The 21796-nt window shown below is 38.0% G+C and overlaps 2 long non-coding RNA genes across 8 annotated transcripts in view; one reads left to right on the forward strand and one right to left on the reverse strand.

Annotated features, from left to right (window-relative positions):
• The window catches only part of LOC124111161, a 224247-nt gene that overhangs the window by 51598 nt on the left and 150853 nt on the right, over positions 1–21796 (reverse strand). Inside the window, exon 1 of one of the 7 annotated variants that reach the window (XR_006857390.2) lies at positions 9209–9450. The exons of the other annotated variants lie outside the window; for them this stretch is intronic. This is a non-coding gene — a long non-coding RNA (uncharacterized LOC124111161). Of the gene's footprint in view, positions 1–9208; positions 9451–21796 lie in introns of those variants that run through there. 7 annotated transcript variants of the gene reach the window in all.
• On the forward strand, positions 88–19817 carry LOC125377453. The gene is made up of 3 exons (XR_007219651.1): positions 88–737; positions 19251–19442; positions 19742–19817. It is a non-coding gene; the product is annotated as an uncharacterized LOC125377453 (long non-coding RNA).

Below are 21796 nucleotides of genomic sequence, written 5' to 3' on the forward strand. Positions count from 1 at the left end.
AGTGTCGCTACACACAGCGGTACAGGATTACCACTGTCGACACATGCTATAGGGCTTCTGAAATAGACAGGATTCCGTTAAGGGCCCCAATGTCACAGAAAAACATATTTTCAAAAGTGTTCGCCATGATTGTCTATTTAGCTACAGGTTTAATTGTTGTGCTATTAACAATTCATTCACATCCGACAATAATCATTCGTACAATGTATGGACATGTTTCAACAATTTATCAAAGGCAGAATGATGGCTTCGTGTTGACATAGCTATGTTCGTCGCTTATATATTCATATGGTTGAATATGGGGATGAATTTTAACGATGTTTTTAAAATGTAAACATCTGTAGATTTTTCTTTCCGTGTACTAAAACCACAACTTCGCAAGACATGTTCCAACTGAAAGGTTAATATGCTTCAATAAATGTGTCGATTCAATCGTTGTGACATAAAACAAAACGATATTTAACAAACGCTGAAGATTGTTATCATGGGTATAATTATTATAAGAAAGGGAAAAGTAAACTGTGTACCCAATAAAAAAACACATTTGAAAATTATCTGATAAACAAACTACAAAGAGGAGCCGTCATTTCCGCGAATATTACAAGGAAGACGGGGTAAGGAGGAAACACTGTGTCACGATATCAATGGATCACGATAGATAATCTACCAGTAAAACATGCACGAGGATAATCTTAAAATTAATTACCGGAAACGGATAACTAGCGGAAGAAAAACAGGTAAGTTGTCGCTACTTGCTTTTGGATAAACAAATAGCTCGAGGCGATACATTTGGGCTTTTTATTTCAAAGACCCCAGTCGACTAATCCAAGTCCCACACAATGAATTTCCTGTTCCTGAATTTCCTTGCTTGTGTCGCCGCAAGTTTTTTGACACCTATGATAATGCAGATGCGTTCTTACACCTATGACGAGCTTTTCAACACAAAATTACGTTCATTGTTGCGCGTGAAAATAGGAATCGGATGCGCCACACGTGCTTAGGACCAGTGAACAGCGTCTGTATTCTAGTCAATTACGGATTATCATTTGTATTTTTGTGAAAAGCAGATAACGTTTACAATGAAATTGACAACAGTAGCCGATTCGGCTGAAGGATCAATATCAAGACATTTTGTAGAACATGGGCCGAGAGGTTATTTCTACATTGTCTATTACAAAACGCAGCGTATAATGAATGTGTGTTTGATGATATGTATATCTTTACTGGTGAATTACAAAATATTGTTCACGATAAGTAGGATTTTATTCTTTTGTGAGAGTTCTGAAATATAATAACACGAAATATGACATACTTGATATTGTTATTTTCTTTCTGATTTGTTTGAGCTTGTACGTCCCAATGAGGATCAATCCAATGGATATTAATGTTTATATTCAAAGTTTACAATTTTATCGAATTATAAAAACTTACTATTTATGAAATATGAAGGTACTAAAAGTGCAATAAGCCTAATATTGATTACAATATTTCAAAATAAACAACCATGAATGGAAAATCAGACTAGCAAATTAAGTTTACCATACTGCTGGTAATTATTACATTATTTTTCAGAAGCAAATCAATAAATCACACAAGGTTGGGGAAAAGTTCAATTAAAATTAATGTTTGCAGAACGGAAATTTGAGAGTGAAATGCACGTAAAAATCAATAATGTGTTGTGTTGTTGACTTAATTATTTCACCCATGAGGTAAATTTAATTATGATTTGGTTCATTTGAATCGGGCAAAATGAGATTGTGAAATCAGTCATCTGTTCTGTGCATGAAGTGTCTTGTGAAATTATCAAGACGGTACTTTATTAGAATATTTTTAATGGGGAGAAAATGGTCACTGGCTGCAGACAGCCGTGACATCTTCATCTGAAGAAGTTCTTACTTCGATGTTTTCAAGTTCGACCGTGAATGAATAATGTTTATCTCGCTTCTAACTTCCGTACGTTTCGCTTTGGTGAATGGGCATGCTTGAGTGTGATTACTGTTGATAACACATCAAAGAATGCAGTTTGCTTACACCATAACGAAGGAAATGTAGTTCATTCATTCATTCATTCATTCATTCATTCATTCATTCATTCATTCATTCATTCATTCATTCATTCATTCATTCATTCATTCATTCATTCATTCATGTCCAATATTAACACAAACAACATACAGGGCAACAACTTGACCCAAAATACCCCCAATAAACAACAGACCCGTTAGGGTTAATTCAAAGATTACATTAGCATTGTGTCCTCCTCCGTCCGAACACAAACCTTATCATTTAAGCCAATTTATTAACCTCTGTTCGATTTATGAATTAACCTCGAGGATCGCAGTGCCACCTGTGGTTACTGATATTAATTTCTAGCGAGTTGATTCTATAGATGAAGTTATTTACTCTGGAATAAGCATCTCTATCGTCACGTATTGCTGATTGACTGCCGTAAAAAACTTTGCATTGTACCAGCCAATGTTTTTTTTAACTAAATCATTACATCATTGTGTATACCTGTTAAAATGACACAATATACTTTTCTCGACTGGTGTACATGAGGTAATAACTAATGATTGATAATTATTTTTTATAGTTCGTGGTTGTCGTTCCTAGCATGTAGTTATATTTTTAACAGACAGTGTGCATTTGATGACCAAATAAATACGCATCACATACGCTTAAGCTCAAAGAACAACGGTATATTAGAGTACACAAATTGAATACAGCGTTGACGTATTATAATATTGTTCAAGTTTTTGGTTGTCTGACACGAAGCTGAAGCTAGCGGGGATAACTCTTAAGGCTAGACCTTACAAAACAATTGTCAACCCCCCCCCCCCCCCTCCCCCCTCCCCCCTCCCCCCCACACACCTTCATTGGTATATGTCGTTCGACGTTCAGCCTCCTAACGTCTCTACACTATTTTTCTATAGACCCAAATCTGATCGCACTCAATATCGATTTTTCAACGGAATTGAAGCCATGATGGTCGATCTGAGTTTGTTTACATGTTCAGGTTAAAAGTCCCCCTTCTCTTGTAAAGTTGCGGCCTGGGGAACGTCTCTCCCCAGCGACATGGGGATGCGAGGGAACGAGGCCCGTAGATTATCGGCTTTAACTATTCATCTCTCGCTAATCCCTCAAGGGGAGTCGCGATTTAGTTGATAACACCAGAAATTACATTGGCTCAGTATTAATTATTCTGTGGAGGCCAACAAGTGGGGACGTGTCGGGAGGGGTGTTTAAATGGGCGAAGGCGAGGGCGTATGGAGAATGGAATAAGAAAAATGCACCTTTGTATATTCAAAGACATGTCATCGCAACCTGCTGATATGGGTTACGTATTCATTTCTGTATGATATATGATATATGATATATGATATATGATATATGATAGATGATATATGATAGATGATATATCAAGTGGTCACAATCGACATTCATCTTTTTACAAATCCTATCTCATTTGCTTGAGTCTAAAGATGCTGATGGGACAAGTTTTGTGAACACGTGCATCACTGCCCTGCGATATGATATTAATAAGAGTACACATTCGGTCAGCGGTCAGATACGGTCGATAGTCAGTCCTAACCTCCCCATCATGACAGCGTTTTAACTTTGGGAACTCGATTTTAAAGACAACACAGAAAAATGAACGCAATGTCTCTAAAACAATGCCCGTTGTAACTTAAGACATAGTTATGAATAATATCTGAAATTCGTTAGAGGATTTATGCTACAGAGAAAAATGCGCGGTCGACTCACACGCAAAATGAATAGTTAATTTAAGCAAGAAAATATTCAAACAATGTGAAGTTGGAGCTTTTACGAGCACAAATCACGCATGCTGGCGTATATTTAACAACTCAAGAAACGCCACCCTAGCCATTTCAGCTTCATGAAATAGAATCCATGTGAAATACAGCGGAGAGGAGATCAAGTTTCAAAATTAATAATCACTGCTACCGGTTATTTTAATTACTGCGACTACCGAGAAACTGCTACCATTGGGAACAATTCCGTTATGAACCATGTTTTAATAAGTGAGCGACCAGGATCGTGTATCATTGATGCCTATGGTTGAAATATATGAATACAGTGTTAATGTCAGAGTGATAAATAACTGTTGTCAATTTCAATATCAATTCGCGAAATGCCCCCACTTGTTAAAAATCGATTTTGCCGTCAACGTCCTCCCTAAGATTTATTGATATTAATTAAGCATGTTTTACATGCATGAAATATGCTTAAAACTCAGACGCTGTGTAAGGTGTCATCATTCATGGGGTAAATATTGATGCTGAATAGTTTGCAGGTAAGTTTAAATGACTTTTTAAAACATTATATTTAAAATAAGATCTGTATGCATTTGTCATTTGAAATGTAATAAAACACTGAATAACAAAGGAGGTGACTATGAATAAAACATAACTAAAAAATATGAATAGTAAAACTAAACCCGGGGCTAAATGCATTGAAGTAGTCAGGGTGAATTTTTGGTGATAATGTTTTATTAATGTTGTGAAGCAGGTATTAGTGCAAATCAATTATGACATTTACTGATCGTGATTCGTACATAGGTTCTGTGATTATTGAACATGTGCTTTATATGAAAAAAAGACGCAGGGGGTATAAAGCCAACCAAACGGGATATTAACCAGAGGTCCTGCCTCGATATATGTCGTTTTCTACACGTACTTCACATCTCATACTAATTGAAGGAACTAATGGGAAAGAAGGAAAGAACTGGTTGGACAAGAATGAATATAAAAAATGAAGAAATAAATGGGGATACTGAGAAAGTACGAGATGAGATTGATGGATTGAAAGAGGGAATGAACATCAAAATAATTAATAAGAGTTTTTGAGAGAGTGATGAGATAATTGATAAATATCGAATACGTTGATATGTTGGTATATATAAACATACTATAAGATACAGGGAAAACATTGTCACGTTATGTGAATGAAAAGCAACATGGTTGACAGCGTGTTTGTTACCAAGAATGTCGTTGCCATATAGTTTGGCTTTCCTCCTATAAAACATCAAAACCGTTCACGATGAATAAAATACTTATTAACTCATTTCTTCGTCTGGCATTATTAAATGTACATTCTAAATCATTTATTACACGAAGCTCCGGTTTGTTTGAGTTTTTAAAATATAATATAAAAAATGAAAGCAAGGAGTGTCCTGGTATTCAATTTATTAACGTAAATATCAAACACATTTGGAATTCAATAAATAACCAACCAGGTTCACTCTTTCAACAACATTGAAACAGGTTGAGGTGACTAAAGAATTGACAAAAATACATGAACAACGAAAGGAAGAAATGAACATTGTTGCATCAAAACATTCCAACAAAATAATTACAATACCCTCACCCCCAAGGCCCTGCTCCCCCCAGAATTCCCCCCTACCGCCACCCCAGCGGAGTATTTGCGACCAGCTTCAGAAGCTGTTGTGTCGTCCCCAAAGTGCAGACCTGTTGCTGCGCGTTACTGATCACAGCTCAGATGATCAGGGAAATTAATTACCATACACTTGATGAATGTGTTGACCAAAGAGGTGGCGATGACGAGGGGGAAGGTGTCGGACAATTACTTCCCAGGGTATTAACGCCTGGGTCAGTCTCGCCATGGGAAGGGGTCTGCAGAACAATGTGAAATTTACACCTCAACGAAAACGCCATTTGTGCTTCATAACGCTGTATGATCAAAGAGCCAAAGCTACAATACACGTGTTTGCTTTCGTTCATTTGTGTACAACTAACAGTACATTTGAATGGATGTATATTGCATTCTAAGTTCTAAAGAATACAGCTTAAAGGATTTGATTTTTAAATATTAAGAAAATATATTATTAATAAATTTAAGGATAGCGAATTTACCACTTGACATATCTTATTGTCATACTTATTCAGGTGCTTACAAATAATGTTTTTATTCTGAAACAAATATTAATTGCATGTTTGAAAATATTTTGTTGTTGACATATGCAGTGTTAGATCAATATATATTTAGAATAACATATATTCGAAAAAAACATGTATTTTCACAACCCTAGGTTGTCAAATTAACAAACCAATTATGTGATGTGTATTAATATGGCAGGCTACTCCAGAGACTCGCTAGATGTCACTAGGAGTGCCATATGTTGTCGTTAGTGATGGCATGTCTCAATCAGTGAAACCTACCACTAAGTAGTCACGTACGTTGCTCTCGCTGTCGCAAACAGTCGTCGTTAATTAGCACAGAGTGACCCTTGTGTGTGTGTGCGTTCCTTACACTTAAAACATTACTCCCGTCAGCGGTTGACGCGGTTGCTGATTTCACTCATGTCATTCACTGTCATTGTTAATTTCAGACAAAACAGATGACTGGGGTCTGAATAGGTCTACTAATTAGAGCACGGGAAGGCTTTTGTGACTTACGTCATAGCAAAATCATGACGACAGATGTCTAATTAATTTTATACCAATCAGCAATGATGCGGTACAATTTTGTATAAGCTGCGTTTAATACCTTATGCATAAGTGTGGCAAACGGTTAGTGAACAGGTACATAAAAATCATCTTGCGTGAGGAACTGTGATTGACAATGGTTATTGTTGAATCAGTTTTGTTATCAATGAATTCAGAAAGAGCTGCTTTAAAACCAATACTGACGGGTCACTCATCTAATAGTAGTAGTAGTAGTGGTATATTTCAGTAAATCAGGCCACAGGCCCATTTTACACTATATATTCAAGCATTCAAACATGTTGCGCCACAAGTGCATGTAGTAATATCAATACTAATCAGTACAAGGGTATCTGAGACCATATACATATGATGGTAGAATTAATAGTTTATATAATGGACAACTGCTTGCTCCTCATTTTAAGAGCAAAGAATGTTAACTTGGCAAGATTATTGATTGTGAAAGCATTACTAGTGGTAAATAAAACGTTACATTTATGCTCTGAAGGAGATGTATAATAATAACTTGGCAGAAAGTTTCTTCTAAGATCGTCATAAAACGGACAAACTAAACAAACATGGTATTCTGTTTCTACATTTGGAATGATACAAAATGGACAAAGTCTTTCACATTTTGGAATACCTAACTTTCTACCCTGTGATACCATAAGATCACTGCTCGACGTGCGAAACTGTGAGAGAGTAATCCTAAATGCAGCAATATTCACAACACTTAAATAATTTTCATATTCATTTGATAGCTTAATTGTTTTATACAAATATAATGAAGATAATTTGTCAAAAGACTCATCTAATGACCAACGCTATTGCAGAAATTTTATGTAACAACTAAACGAAATTGCATGTAACATTCTTTATTTTTTTTAATCAATTAAGCTATTTTTTTATGCCAATGTTTTAGTTTCAGATTCATATTGTCATACATGGAATTGAAACATATGTTATTGTTATAATATTTAACAATGTTTTATCAACAAGGATAAACAAAACAATTATTTCGTTATGCACCAATGTTGACCTGTAATAGTACTTCCCTTGAACAAGAACTAGTTTTCCTACTGCCAAAGAAGTGAATTGATTGACTGGTGACATGCGACCTTGTAAATTTTATGTACATTTCACCATCAATTTCCCTACGTTGCGAGTCACGTGACAAGGTGAACGAGTGTACCAGCCAGGGATATATATATATATATATACATATATAATAACAAACATTAGTCTTGTAAACGACCCAGTCGAACATGGCGGTAATAGAGAGTCGTGAGAAAAGACTGATAACGACCCGTTTTGTGGTTTGTCAAAAGTGGGCGTGGCTTTGTAAACTTTCAGAATAGCTCCATTATTTTGTTTCGCTTTGACAATTTTATAGATACAACAAGATATATTTAACGTTTATTCTTCAAAAGTGTAAAACCCATTCACAAATTGACTCTACGTCTAAAAGATATCGTTTATTGTCAAGCTGGTGATGAAAAATGTTTTCAAATTAAGATTTCCATATGCTGATATTCGGCGATCATAAAAGCTACACAAAAAGGATGTGGACAGATGCATTTGAAACTTTGATAAGGCATATCAATCATAACCTTGAAAGTATACATCAGAAATTTGATAATTGATATATCTAGAAGAACCGAAAAAAATCTTGTAACCACAAAACACATTGGGCTGTGTAGCTGTCGAATTATCACCGCCCATCTCTCGTCAGGCAACATTTCATCTAGATTAATAATTCATTCCATCTTGCGAGGTGTGAACAGCAATGCTTCGGCGCTTACCAACATCAAAGAAACACATTAAATATTCATTAGATGAGTCGCTTCATTTCGGAGACCCTTTTATGATATCAGAAACACGCTGCTCAAAACTGACTTTAGTTTTCGCCCAATTAAAGCTACGGGAATATTACTGGATATCACGAACCCATTTTTATTAATTACAATTTTATCACTTTACCCTCAAGAAACGTAACATATATTGAAACAAGCAGTGATGTTTCAAAAGCATAAGTTTTGTTAAAATCATTGAGCTTAACATCTGTGACGTCACCTTTATCATTACGTCACTTCCTGTAGTGTGTGAATGAACTTCAAAGTTTAAAAGCGTCGGAAAATATATCATTATCAACTTTTATTTAAACAAAATGGTCAACCACAACACATATGTCACTTGCCTTCGAAATACCCAATAAACAGTGACAGTGAAATATGTGCCAAACGAAATTGACAAGTTATGTTTTCAACAGATGACAATAGAACTAGGCCATGCGACATACGTGCACCAAACAACCTCGAAATCCTTCGTGTACTCTGTCTATCCAATACCGTCATTATTTGTTCTGTCCATCACAGCTAAACCACACTTCAAGTATGGTCAATTACAAGCAAATGCATTTCTTGGGCATATGTTTCCGTCCAATCTTGGATGTGGCACGTCAATAAATATAGTCCCACTTGTATTCACAGTTCATGTCAATTTCATCGTGAAATATACCCCAGAATCAACAACAAATTCGGGTGGCACTTTAGTCCACCCGTGTAATATTTCACCGGCTAATTAAGACACGCCAGCCCTGGTGAGAGAGATAGCACCCCCCTCCCACGGTGGGGTCACTAATCACCCTCCCACCACCCCCATCACCCTACCCTCCTCCGTACAGCCCTATCCGTGAGCCACAGCCCTTTACCCAGATAAACCACGTCCAGCGATGCCCGTCTTACCTTGATAGGTTTTAGGTACACGCTCCAAGCTTAAGTATATGTGTTGGGAAATGACGTATGGTATATTCCATGCCTGCTGCAGTCGGTTAAAACCGCCCTGGTTGTACGACCTTTAACCAACAGACGGTTTTGTCACCAGCTGACATCAAATTGAACATTTTAGACCCACGTATGCTCCCTCCACTCTCAGAGTCTAACTAAATGAGCCTTACCACGGACTTCTCGTTCACAAATATTCATACTATCAATACCTTTTATTCCCCATTCTCTATTCGAAGCTCTCTTAGGCAATTTAATATGTAACGCGATAAGAAAAGTCTCTTTCAAATTTCTAACAATATATTTTACGGGCCGAGATAATGGTTGCTAAGTCTTTTCAGCTTTGTCAATGGCAGAGAATATAGATTTCTATGTAGCAACAATATGCTAGCTCGGGCATACGAGAAAGAATAGGTGCTTTCGTCAGCGAGGCATTCTAAACCAGCCTAACTCATTCATTATGACCGTCGAGCAAATATAAAATTTAATGAACGTAATGCGCCACATTGATATGTTATGAAACTGCTTAATTTGCTATTCAGAGGAAAACAATAAATGCGGCTTGTTGGTGGCCGCGGTTGGGCTTTGTTGCTGTAGTGAATGAGTCAATTACACCATTGCTAGTCCGGCTTGTTAAGCATCATACTGACCATCACTGACCAAGAGGGCTTGAAAATACGGCCAGAGGTTATAAGCTGCTGAGGCGTATTACTCAACGCTAAAACCGTCTTACGGGAATCTGACGGTAATCAGCTTTCCAAGCTGTGACAACATGTGTCCGTGTATTCACCCAATGGCAGATTACTAGCTAGTTAGACCGGAACGAATGAGTAATATTTTCAAAGTAAACCTTGCCGGTAACATCAGAAGCACTTCTAGTTTTGAAGAGACCAACGGATTGTTAAATAGTTAAATATTGGATACATCGGCTGTATGAAAAGTGGTAGGCTTGTTTGAACGAAACGGCGTGGAGTGGCCCAAGTTTGAAAAATCCAAGATGGCGGCCAAGCTAACCAGAAGCCAAGATCCGTGTTCCGGTACGCTGGTTTGAAACTGTTCCAGGTCGGGATGAACCTGATGCGTGTTACGGTGATCTGTTACTGTGTGGCTGATGTTAGAGATAGTTTATAATCAGAAACACAAGGTCCGTGTACAGATATCTCTGAGACGACTCTCCGAGGAGAAACAATAAAACATGTCGGCCCATGAGTATTTAACTTAGTCTGTGTGTTGCATAATGAATCAGTGGTGTTTATATTTATCTGGGTGTTTTAATGAGAATGATTTTAAAATATGTAAAGAAAAGCGATAAAACCCTTTAAATATTCACAAGACATGTCTTCTGAAAGCAGAGTCGATTGAACGATTCCGACTATTCCATGAGCATGTGTTTATGAATCACTATGAAATAGTGATGATATCAAATGTTCGCGAAAAGGTGAGCGTATCCTGCCCCACCGGTGGCACTCGTCACAAAAAGTAATGTAGGTTTTCGTCGCTATTCAGCTGATGTATTGCCGCTGGGACGTTAAATACTAACTTACTCTTGAAAATAAACGTATTAAAGAGACAAATGACAATTTTATTGCAAGCTTGGATCATCATGGACCTTCCTGTTGAAAATAATGTCATGTTTTATATTAATAATTGATTTCATTTTTCATCAAATATCTTCCGCATCCGCAATCACTTACAGAAAAAAATGCCCAGATGACGAAATAAAACTAAAACAAATGACATGATTGATCGAGTATACACTTCAACAATTGACATTACTACGTTGTTCAGCCATGATGTCACAATGACGTCACCAATGACGTCATTTCACAGTGAAGTATAGGAACAGGCTAACGAAACGCTTTTGTAAGTCACAGACAGTTATTGCAATCGAGAAGTCACCCAACAACTCAAAAACAATTTCAGGTTGTGTGCTAAGCAGACCTGTCTGGCGAAATCAACGACAGAGAACGTCGCAGCCAATGTAACGCCTGTCAGTAGGATCTGCCCATAATCAGCGAATAAATTGACAAAATCAAAAACATGTCACTTTACAGAGTGTCTTGTCGGTTGCAGTGATTGAGAGGGCTGGCGATATTGGACTAATATTACACGCAACTCAAGTCGTACAAAACCAGTGTAAGGGAACATAACGCGGTCCATAAATATGTCTCAGTGCTATACACATATGTCTCCCAGTGATACACATTTATTTTTCAGATACACAGATATCTTTCAGTGATATACATGTTTACATATAGCTCTCAATGGCATCCCACATATCTCTCAGCGAGGTATACATATTTCCTCAATTTGATATACATGAGTGAAAATATCTCTCAGTCACACACACACACACACACACACACACACACACACACACACACACACACACACACACACACACACACACACACACACACACACACACACACACACAGAGGTTTTCTTATTAACTGTTATTTACTCTTTTGCCAGATTCGTACACTTAATAATCAATACTTACTGTCATAACCTACACAGTTCATAAGTGGGCTCCAGGCATTTGTGTTTCAATATAATGAGAAATGTTCCATTGAGTGCTACATAATTATGTCTGAGACAGTCGCCAATCAAACAACGAAAGGTGTTAGTTTTCTGCTAAGTCATAATTTGTTATCGAAAATCATTATTCACTAGTTTCTAAGTAAAACGATAGAAAATATTGATCCCACTCCATATGAATTGATGAGTGTGACCAAATTGACCAGTAGCACGCACGCACACACACACACGCATATATATATATATATATATATATATATATGTATATATATATATATTACTCAATAGATACTATATACACTACTAACTTGTGATAGGTATAATCAGATATACCATATTTAAATATACACTTGACATGTGAAAATAAAATTTGTTTATAACGGAAAGATAAAATCACCCCTATCACAAGCGGAGTAGTATATGTAGCGAGTTTATGATGCTCTTGTCTCAAAATTAAATGAAAAAATATGTGTATATTTTGAAGGCAATTACATGGGCAGGTAAACTCTTCATTTTGAAGTGTATTCTTGATATCCCTAATAATAGGTACTAGTTGTATTTTAGTGCATTTATTTATATTAAAAAAATGAACATCTAGTAATATTTTAATATATGATTTATATCAATAATAATGGATCTCTTGTTATGTATTTTTATCTGGAGCAATCTATATGTAATTAATCTTTGTTGTGGCAAAATCGTTCGTGACGGATGTCATCACCGCATGACAATGTGAAGGGAGTTTTTTGTGTGGAAATATTATCTTCAAAACCGATCCCTTCGCCTTGGGAACAGCATATCCTACCACAGGTAAATTTATGAGCTGTCGTTCCGAGCAATCCCACCCCACCCCACCCGATTCTCTCAAGTGGCATAGCGACATATGTTCACGCTAGCCCGCCATTAGCACTCTAACCATAGCTCCGTACAGGTCGGACCGACGCTTCTTAACAGATGTGCATATGGTTGGATATGGAAGCGGAGCGCAGAGCTTGGAAAGGCACTGGCAACACGTGCTTTGTTATCTGAATTTTATTAAACTGTCATTTTGTTTTAAAATAATTTATGTCTCTCGTCTCGCTTGGTCACGTGTAACATATTAATAACAATAATGCAGTGGACTTGAACAGGCTGGACACAAGGGGTCACGTATGTGCACACGGCAACTTGATCATTGACAACTTGTGTGGAAAATGGCTGTACATGTGTCGCCGCGCATTTAACACGATCATGTTACAAGATAAATGCCTCTAGGACACACAGTTTCAAACAGGCATTCAATTAAACATTTCAATAGATCTTGCAAAAAAACATTGTTTTCATCAATATCCACGCCAAACTCCCGTGCGATATCTGTAGCGGTATATGACTATTTGATGAATACATTTGTAAGTAATTCCGTGTGCTAAACTGCCAGCATGATATTGATTTGATTTAATAAAAGGATGCTGATACTAACTGTATAACCATGTGCCCTTAATGACCATAACGAAAAGGACGTCATCAAACCAGAATGTTAGCGAACTATTGTTTGCAGAATTTCTGCCTCGTTCCATCACAATTTCCGTGTAAACCGATGGAGAGTTACTGATTCTTTTGTTGTACAAGACAAAAGAGTGAGTGAGTGTTGTTTTACGTCACCCTTAGCGACATTCCGAATATCACGGCGGGGGACACCAGAAATGGGTTACACATGCACATTTTACTCATGTGGGGAATCGAACCCGGGCCTTCGGCGTGATGAGTGAACGCTTTCAGCACTAGGCTACCTGGCCGCCCCTGGGGGTCATTAAGGATGAGGTTCACAAATCGCATCCCTGTGGGGACTGGAAGCCTGGCTCACGGGGTAATGAGAAATGGGTCAACCCCTAGGCTGCTCCTACCTATCCTAAGATCCGGGGTAGAATAGAGTAGGTCTTCAGCGACCCATGTTTTCCGTAAAGGCGACTATGCTTGTCGTAAAAGGCGACTAACGGGATCGGGTGGTCAGGCTCACTAGCTTGGTTGATGCATGTCATCGATTCCAATTGTCTGGATCGTTGCTAATGATATCAATCACTGGATTGTCCGGTCCAGGTTCGATTATTTACAGACCGCCGTCATACAGCTGGAATATTGCTGAGTGCGGCGTTAAACAACAAACAATACAAACACTACCCACGGTCAATTACACTATATGTGAATTCTGATAGACCAAACATAAATATCATTCAGTATGTATGTTGTTTTACGCCGCACTCTGTAAAAGTCCAGGCATATGACGGCGGCGTGTCAATAATCGAGTCGGACCAGACAATCCAGTGATTAATGTAAGGAGCATGTCCTGCTGTTGGGGTAAGATGGCATGCTATCAACCATGTGATCCTTAGTTTTTCACGACCATACCCATTCGTTTTGCCCCTCCCCCCCCCAAAAAAAAAAAAAAAAAATACGGCGTAACACACATCGCACTCACTCAGAGACAATACACTGTGCCAGTCTTGAATAAAGCCTTTTTCCAGTTTTGAAACAAATCATTTTCAAGTTATACATAAACAAATTATACTCACAATCGCGAATCAGATCTTTAAAAAAAGAAGATATTGATTGTGAGAATATTATTGGTTTATTTAACTTGAAAACAGCTTTCAACAGAACTGGAAAACGATATATTCAAGACTTTGACACAGTTTCTTTTCTAAAAGTGAGTGAGTCGTGTTTTACGCAGCTTCGAATGTCCCTATTGCAGTTACAAGATGTACATTATATAATTAAGTAACGCCAAAGCGAGCCCAACACAACGAGTCCCTAAGCTAGACAATGACCAGGCTGTACAATGGTACGGAGCCGTTGTCCTCGGGGTCTGAACCCAAAACAGAGGCGAGGGCAAGCTAACCTTACGAATCATCTGTCATTGAAACAGACAACCCTGACAGGTGACATCAACACAGAACTGATTTTCCACTCACATGCACCTCATGCCAATCAACGCACTCAGGTATATCAACTAACTAATTGATTGCTTTTTAACCCATTTCTTTAAAACGCCGATTTCTCCCCAGTTCAGCGATTCATTGATTCTCCCATATTGTGTCGGGGATCTGGTTAAGAGGGAGTGTCATGCCATTAATGTCTTGGCAGAAATTCTATAAGTTGTGACATGTGCCCCGCCCTTGTTATTGACAACGGGTTGTATATTGCAGGTCGTGAGAGGTTACAACCGCCACAAGTGGTTGATTGGATGAATGTACGACATATTTTGATGTTTCTCATCAATAGAGCATACACGAGAGCGGTTTCATTTATTTGGAGAGATGCTTAAGAATGCGTGCTACTGAATCTTGTACGTGATGCAACTGATGCTGCGATAGAGAGTAGATTTAATAATCACCTCTTCCGATGTTTTTGTTTGATAGGAAAAGCATGGGTCATGCTGAGACAACATTATGTAATTGACAACGTGCACACTATTAAGGATTTAGTAGCGGTCTTCCATTTCCTTCTTAAATTGGAGACATTTTTAACTCGACAAACAGACCAGCTCTACAACGAACTCTCAGCGGAAAAAGACGTTTGCATTAGTTTAAGTGTCTCTTGCATGAATGTCATCAAAAAGGAATCAATATATTCTATAATATTTATGCAATCATGATAAGGGTGTGTGTTAAGCGATGTAAAACACATTGAAACTAACATAGGATGTAAGCATTGTGACTTGTCCTTGCATGTGTTTGTGATGCGTTCACCTTTTCGCTAACACCCGATATCCTCACTGTTTGTTTATGATTCATAAACACATGCTTATGACAGTCGGAATAGAACAATGGACTGCTTTGAGCATATATTTATTTTATGAATATGGAAAGGGGGTTGTCGCTTTTTTACATTGTCAGACGTATATTAATGTACGCATTCTTAGTTAGAAGTCAAACTTTGATTATGATACTTGGTTTGTCAGATGGTAAACGAGAATTACCTGTGTATTATTCAGCTGGATGAAACTGGCAGTTTCGAATATAAATACTCTTCAGAGCGGCGTTGAATCCTTTTGTGACGTAAGGTAGGAATGACGTCACACCAGAAACGACGTCACAGCTGAAGACTTGTGGTTTTCTGAGACGGCGGTTATGGCCAGGGCATTTATTTGAGGTTAGCTCAAAAGGATTAGGAAGTAATGAGTAATTAAGAAAGTATTACACTCGCATGTATGTCATACTGATTTTAAGAAACTCGTGCAAGATTTGACGTAATACCCTCGCCCTCGGTCTCGAAATACAAGAGTTCTGGCACTCGTTTCGTAACATCAGTATGACACACATTCTCGTATAATAACCTCTCTCTGAAGTCAAAACCAACATCCAAACATCTAATAAAAAATACAAACAGAACCCTTTCACTGAAATGTCGAAAGCAACACATTATGTGTATTCGTTATGGTGAAAGGGAGCCTTAATAAGAAGCAGAAGAAGGGTATGCTTGCTTACTTGAGCTCCCCTCGCCCCTTTAACGTAAGTAAACACTGGACCTGGGTAGAACACTGTCCTGAAGAAAGTCAACTAGCATAACGCTTGTTTACTAATTCAAGGCATTTCCATCCTTGTCTGTACTTAACCAATTATTATCAGGATCAATATTTAGGTCAAGAAGACACTGAAATAAACAAGATGTCAATCAACCACTTCCTTGATCGAAATAACGATTAAATTGATTGAAATTTGTATATGTAACACTTGAAGCAGACGTATTGTGCGCTACCCACGGATGATGTGCCAAGAATGAAATGTTCGGCACGGGAGAGCCGAATCTCACGTACAACTCACAAAAACGTCATTTCAATCTGAATCTGAATGCGCTGACGTGTTAAGTCAACACCCACGATTGGTGTAACATCCAAAATGAGTTGTATTATCTTTTTGATGATTATTTCCTGGGACAAAGGAGTGTCATTCCAACGGGCACTTGTAGCAACAATTTTCATCTTCAGTCCATTGTTAGCATGTGAAGAAATTCTATTTGGCCCCACTCGCCAAATTCCCCGCATCGAGCGAACTTGAATTCATTTGGAGGCATTGTTCTCTGTCCCACCATTGTTGTCCCTGTTCGTGGCGGGAGATGGGACTTGGCTCCGGGGACCGCTGGGTGATTACAGCCTATTGATAAGGAAATCACTTCTCATCCGCAGCACTGGGTTTGCCCGGGAGAGCTCCTCTCCCCTCGTCTAATTAGGCAACGGGAGCGACGTTTCAGCAAATCTAAGCTGACGGCAGAGAACAGGCCAGAACCTCACTTTTTGGCAGTTCTGCTGAAACAGAGCACCCACTAGTGTCATCCCTGACTGGCATTTTAAATATCGGAATTATTCTCGCCCCGGGAGGCTCAGAATACTTGGTGTCAATCTTCAGAGAAGGAAGTTGTCACCTGTATGTACAAATGGCATGGCCGACTGTTCACTGGGGTATTTGTATAACGTTCAACTTGCAACGCCGAGGGTTCTGGAGGCATCCTAATGACAACTTGAAGTGTGGTATCATAATTCATAGGTACCGTCATAATATTGGCTTTGATATGTTCAATGGTACGACAACTGTTTGGTGCGATTTGTGTATGCAGGTCAGGAGAAGATGCACAATCTGAACAGGTCACCATGCCTCGTGAATCTGAACATGTCACAGTTAATTTGTAGGTCACAATTGGAAACAGGTTGCATAACTAAGAAAAACGTACAACGTTATATATAACAACTTCTGGTTTATTGCATATAGCGACGTTTCAATGTAGATTCTTACACCGTTATCAAGCTGGAGTGACAACAACCAAGTGATGAGAAGTACATCGAAACGTCGCTACGTGCAATAAACCAGAAGTTGTTATCCATAAAGTAGCACGTTTTTCTTAGTATTTGCCATCTTCTAGAATGCCAATAAAACAGTTAGGTTACATAACTGTATGAACAATCTGACGAGTTTATAATACCTCAAGAAATGTAAGAGGTGACACATGCATTTTGAATAGTTACAAGACAGCGATCAATATAAGAAAGAGGTCCCAAAACCATATGATATGTGGAGAGCTGCAAATACCTATGATATACGAAGAGCTAAAACTACCATGAGTCATATGAAGAGGTCACCATACCAAAAGGAATCCGAAGAGAATAATAACACCGTACCAATACCCTTTCAATATTTAACAGTGTATATTTATCACCATTGTTTATGAAATACAAGCTGGAAACATACTTTTTGACCTTATCACCAGATCATCATCCACAGATGGCCAAACCCAAAATATTATTACACTCATTCAATGTCTTCTGTTTCATATGGAAATTATCTATGACATGGAACTTTTTTTTATGGATAACAACTTCTTTATTCATTGTAACGAGGTTTCATGACTACTTTGTGCCCCTTAGTCATCATTCACCGATGTTCTCCCTCATTTTTTTAATGTTCTTCCAACTTCTAAATGCCCATCAAAGACCAGACAATATCTAGCTCTAATATTAGTTGTAATAACCTAACAACAAAACCGAACCGATTAACACAGTACCAAGATGTGAAGATCCATACTAACATAGAGTGCAAGATGCACCGCGTGGTACGACCTATTACAAACCTGTAATGACAGGGTGATAACACTATGCGAACACTATGCGACATTACGTGTGGTAATTTAAAATTGGATGGAAAGGTCGCCATCCTTTTCACAAACGAACCAAGCAGCTATCACTTGATTATACAATCCATTACACTTTCTGTAAATATATCATAGCTGAGAGGACATGGTAGAAATCTCGTCTAATCTCGTCTAATCCCGAACAACGTGATTGTAGGTCTGTTGTTGGCGAGATATGGGGAATCCTTGATTAAGATACTGGAGTGTTGGGAACGTGTGTTGGAGTCTTTTCCAAGTGTCTCTTACCCATATGCTGTATAGCTTATACTTTATGGAGAAGCTTCTTGTAAAATATACTACTCAAAAGAAGTGAAAGAACACCCGATTCTTTCATATTATTATAGTTCATCTGGCATGCCATAACAGATTAACTATAGTAGTTTGAAAGAATCGACTGTTCTTTGGATTCATTTGGGCAGTATGTATTCACAAAAACACACTGAGCATATATCATTAACACATGCTCGGTTGACTCTATAAAAAGTTGTTTTTAATCAGACAGGAATAATGAATAAAATCAAAAGTACCACCAGTTTCAGAGGCCAGAGACCTTCCTACAGAAAGAACATCGATGTACCATGAGCATTGTCTGTGTTTCTGCATCATTTTGTGATGCGGCACACTTGCTTCGTTACTGTCAATCATCGCAACATCTTTATTAATCTTATCGTATTAACTAGAATTATTACAACTTATAACTGATGTTTCCCAAATGATTACCTACAGATCGAAAGATAGTTATAGAATTTTCGAAAGCCATTTCACTAGAATACAGTTTTGTTTGTTTGTTTAAACAACATTCAAGGTATATGACAGCGGCCTGTATATATTCGAGACCAAGCAGTGATTGATATCATGAGCAACAAACTAACGCCGCCAGTGTATGATGACAGGCAACAACCAGTTCACCACATTTGACCACCTGATCCATTAAGTCATCTCGTACAACCAACATAATGGAGACCCATTCTAACCAGGAATACAACTGAATACAAGGGTTAGTTCTCGACAAAAACTATATGCAAACAAAGATTGATTTCAAACGCATTGATAAAGAAGTAAATTCACTGAACCAACTAAATCATATCAAGTATTTCATCAACTGTAAACAAACGTTAATTGCAGCTGCTTAAGTTTGGTAATTTGCATTGCATCTTCCTCATGTGTCACGTTTATTGAATGAGAGGCTCCACGGCATTACTAACTAATTTCCAAATTTGACGCATCAGTGACAAGAATTATGTCCGATACAATTCCCTGTTTTGACATGTACCATCTGCTCCAGTGTTATTTCAGGTGAACCGTTGACTTGGCTTTGCATGTGTTTGTGACCGGTGCCACGCTTCAAGGTCATAGCTATGACATATTGAAGGTACAAGTAGAGATTTATGATGTGACAAGAGGCCTTTTCGCGGACAACTTATATCATCACTATTTGATAGTTATTCATAAAAAAACATGCTCATAATAGGTCGCAATCGTACAACCGACACTTTGTTTGGCAGAGATTTCTTATGAATATTTGAAAAACATTGTCGCTTCTATTTACTATTATACTCATATTTAAAAAGCCATAAAGCCTACCACTTTAAAATAGCAATGTTTACTCCAATAAATCTTCCCTCTATTTAGACGGCCTATACTACAGGATTTCACCAATTTATCACGACAATGTCACCATCGCACACACAATGAAGAGGCTTTAGAATTTCCACGTAGTAAATATTGTCTACCTATTGTCGTGTTCTTTATTGTACGCAGCGATATTATCCGTGTATAGACAGCTATTGTGTGTAATATTTGTGTTGAAATATGACTTGTATAGATTGTTTGGCTTGCAATCAGTGAAGCATCAATCAATTATTGGATTCTAAAGAAACTCGTTACACGTGCACTTAACCCGGATTAATAAAGTGTCATCGGTAATGTTATTTGCCTTTGCATGTGTTTGTGACGGGGGTCACCGGTGGGACAGGATATACTCACTTTTTCGCGAACACCTGTTTAATCGCTTTTTAATAATGATTCATAAAGACGCTTAAGATATAGCCGTAATCGTACCATGAACTCTGCTTGTGGTATAGATGTGTAATGAATATTATATGAATTTATAAGCATGAAAATAAAATCTGAAACAATGATTATCTAACATTAAGAACAAGGTACGTGATCCGGTAGATATACGTACATGTAACTAAAATGCAATAAAATCAACTAAACGATTTATCACAATGCACCGGTGACGTGAATATACGCAACCATGCAACCTCATTTTTGTAGACTTCCATTCAATGTGAATTTCTGATGTTCTCCTTGTTGAAATGACAAATCATTATTCAAAGAGGGAAAACGGTAATGTCGTTATATCATCACGTCAAGTGTCATTGTTACTTCGCATTATCTAATGTTGCATCCAAACACACAGCCACCCTCAAATTACAGCTTTCATAAACTCGGTCATTCTATCACGGCAACGAATAATGTACACCCATATCAACCCTACCTTTCTACCATGGCATCAAAGGTTCATCCCATGATGCTAATAATCTCTCTATCTTCCACCTCTTTTATTATTATAAGATATCGGCCAACACGTAATCATTTTCTTTTGCCACCGATATAGACAATCATTTTCCTCATACGCAATCATTACCCTCCCAATTCTATTCATGTAATCAGATCTTCGGCGCGCCGATAGATCATTGTTCTTGAAGGCTATTCTGTTTTCTTACCATTATCATCAGATCATTCTTACAGAAAATGACAACGGACAGTGACCCTGGATACCTATACCCTTGTTGTCACACAAGGCTACTGGACAGTGGTCAGATTGAATAGGAAGGCTGACCATTAGCGGAGATGAATAGGTCCCCGATTGTCCATTTTTATTGATGGGAAAACGAAGAGTCCCAATTGCAATTGTTACCCCATCGAGAGCCTAATGTCGCCTAACTTTAGCGGGTGTTGCATAACACTCGCAGTAGGGACTGGCATTACCACCCACTTAGCCGGCCACTAATGGCGTGTTATCTCGCCCTGACGGTTGTAATACATGACCCGTTAGCGTCTAATGTCGAATAACTACCGTAATAACAGCGTTCTGACATATAGCGGTCAGTTCTGGCGCAAACCAGCGAGTGTCATTCTGACTACAGACGCTTATGATTCTAACTGTTTAAACAGGACAGCGGCATCACATGAGTTAATAGGTTCTACAACGTTACGAAATTCAAACAAGTTAAATATGTTAATGGACAGATTGACATGTTTTGCTGACAATTTACAAAATAGGATTCTCGTGGAAAATACATGATGTTATTCAGAGCGTAATGACTTTGTTTTTCTGTACTA

Source organism: Haliotis rufescens, unplaced genomic scaffold, assembly GCF_023055435.1.
Source record: "Haliotis rufescens isolate VD_foot unplaced genomic scaffold, xgHalRufe1.0.p SCAF_9, whole genome shotgun sequence".
Classification (NCBI taxonomy): Eukaryota; Metazoa; Mollusca; class Gastropoda; order Lepetellida; family Haliotidae; genus Haliotis; species Haliotis rufescens.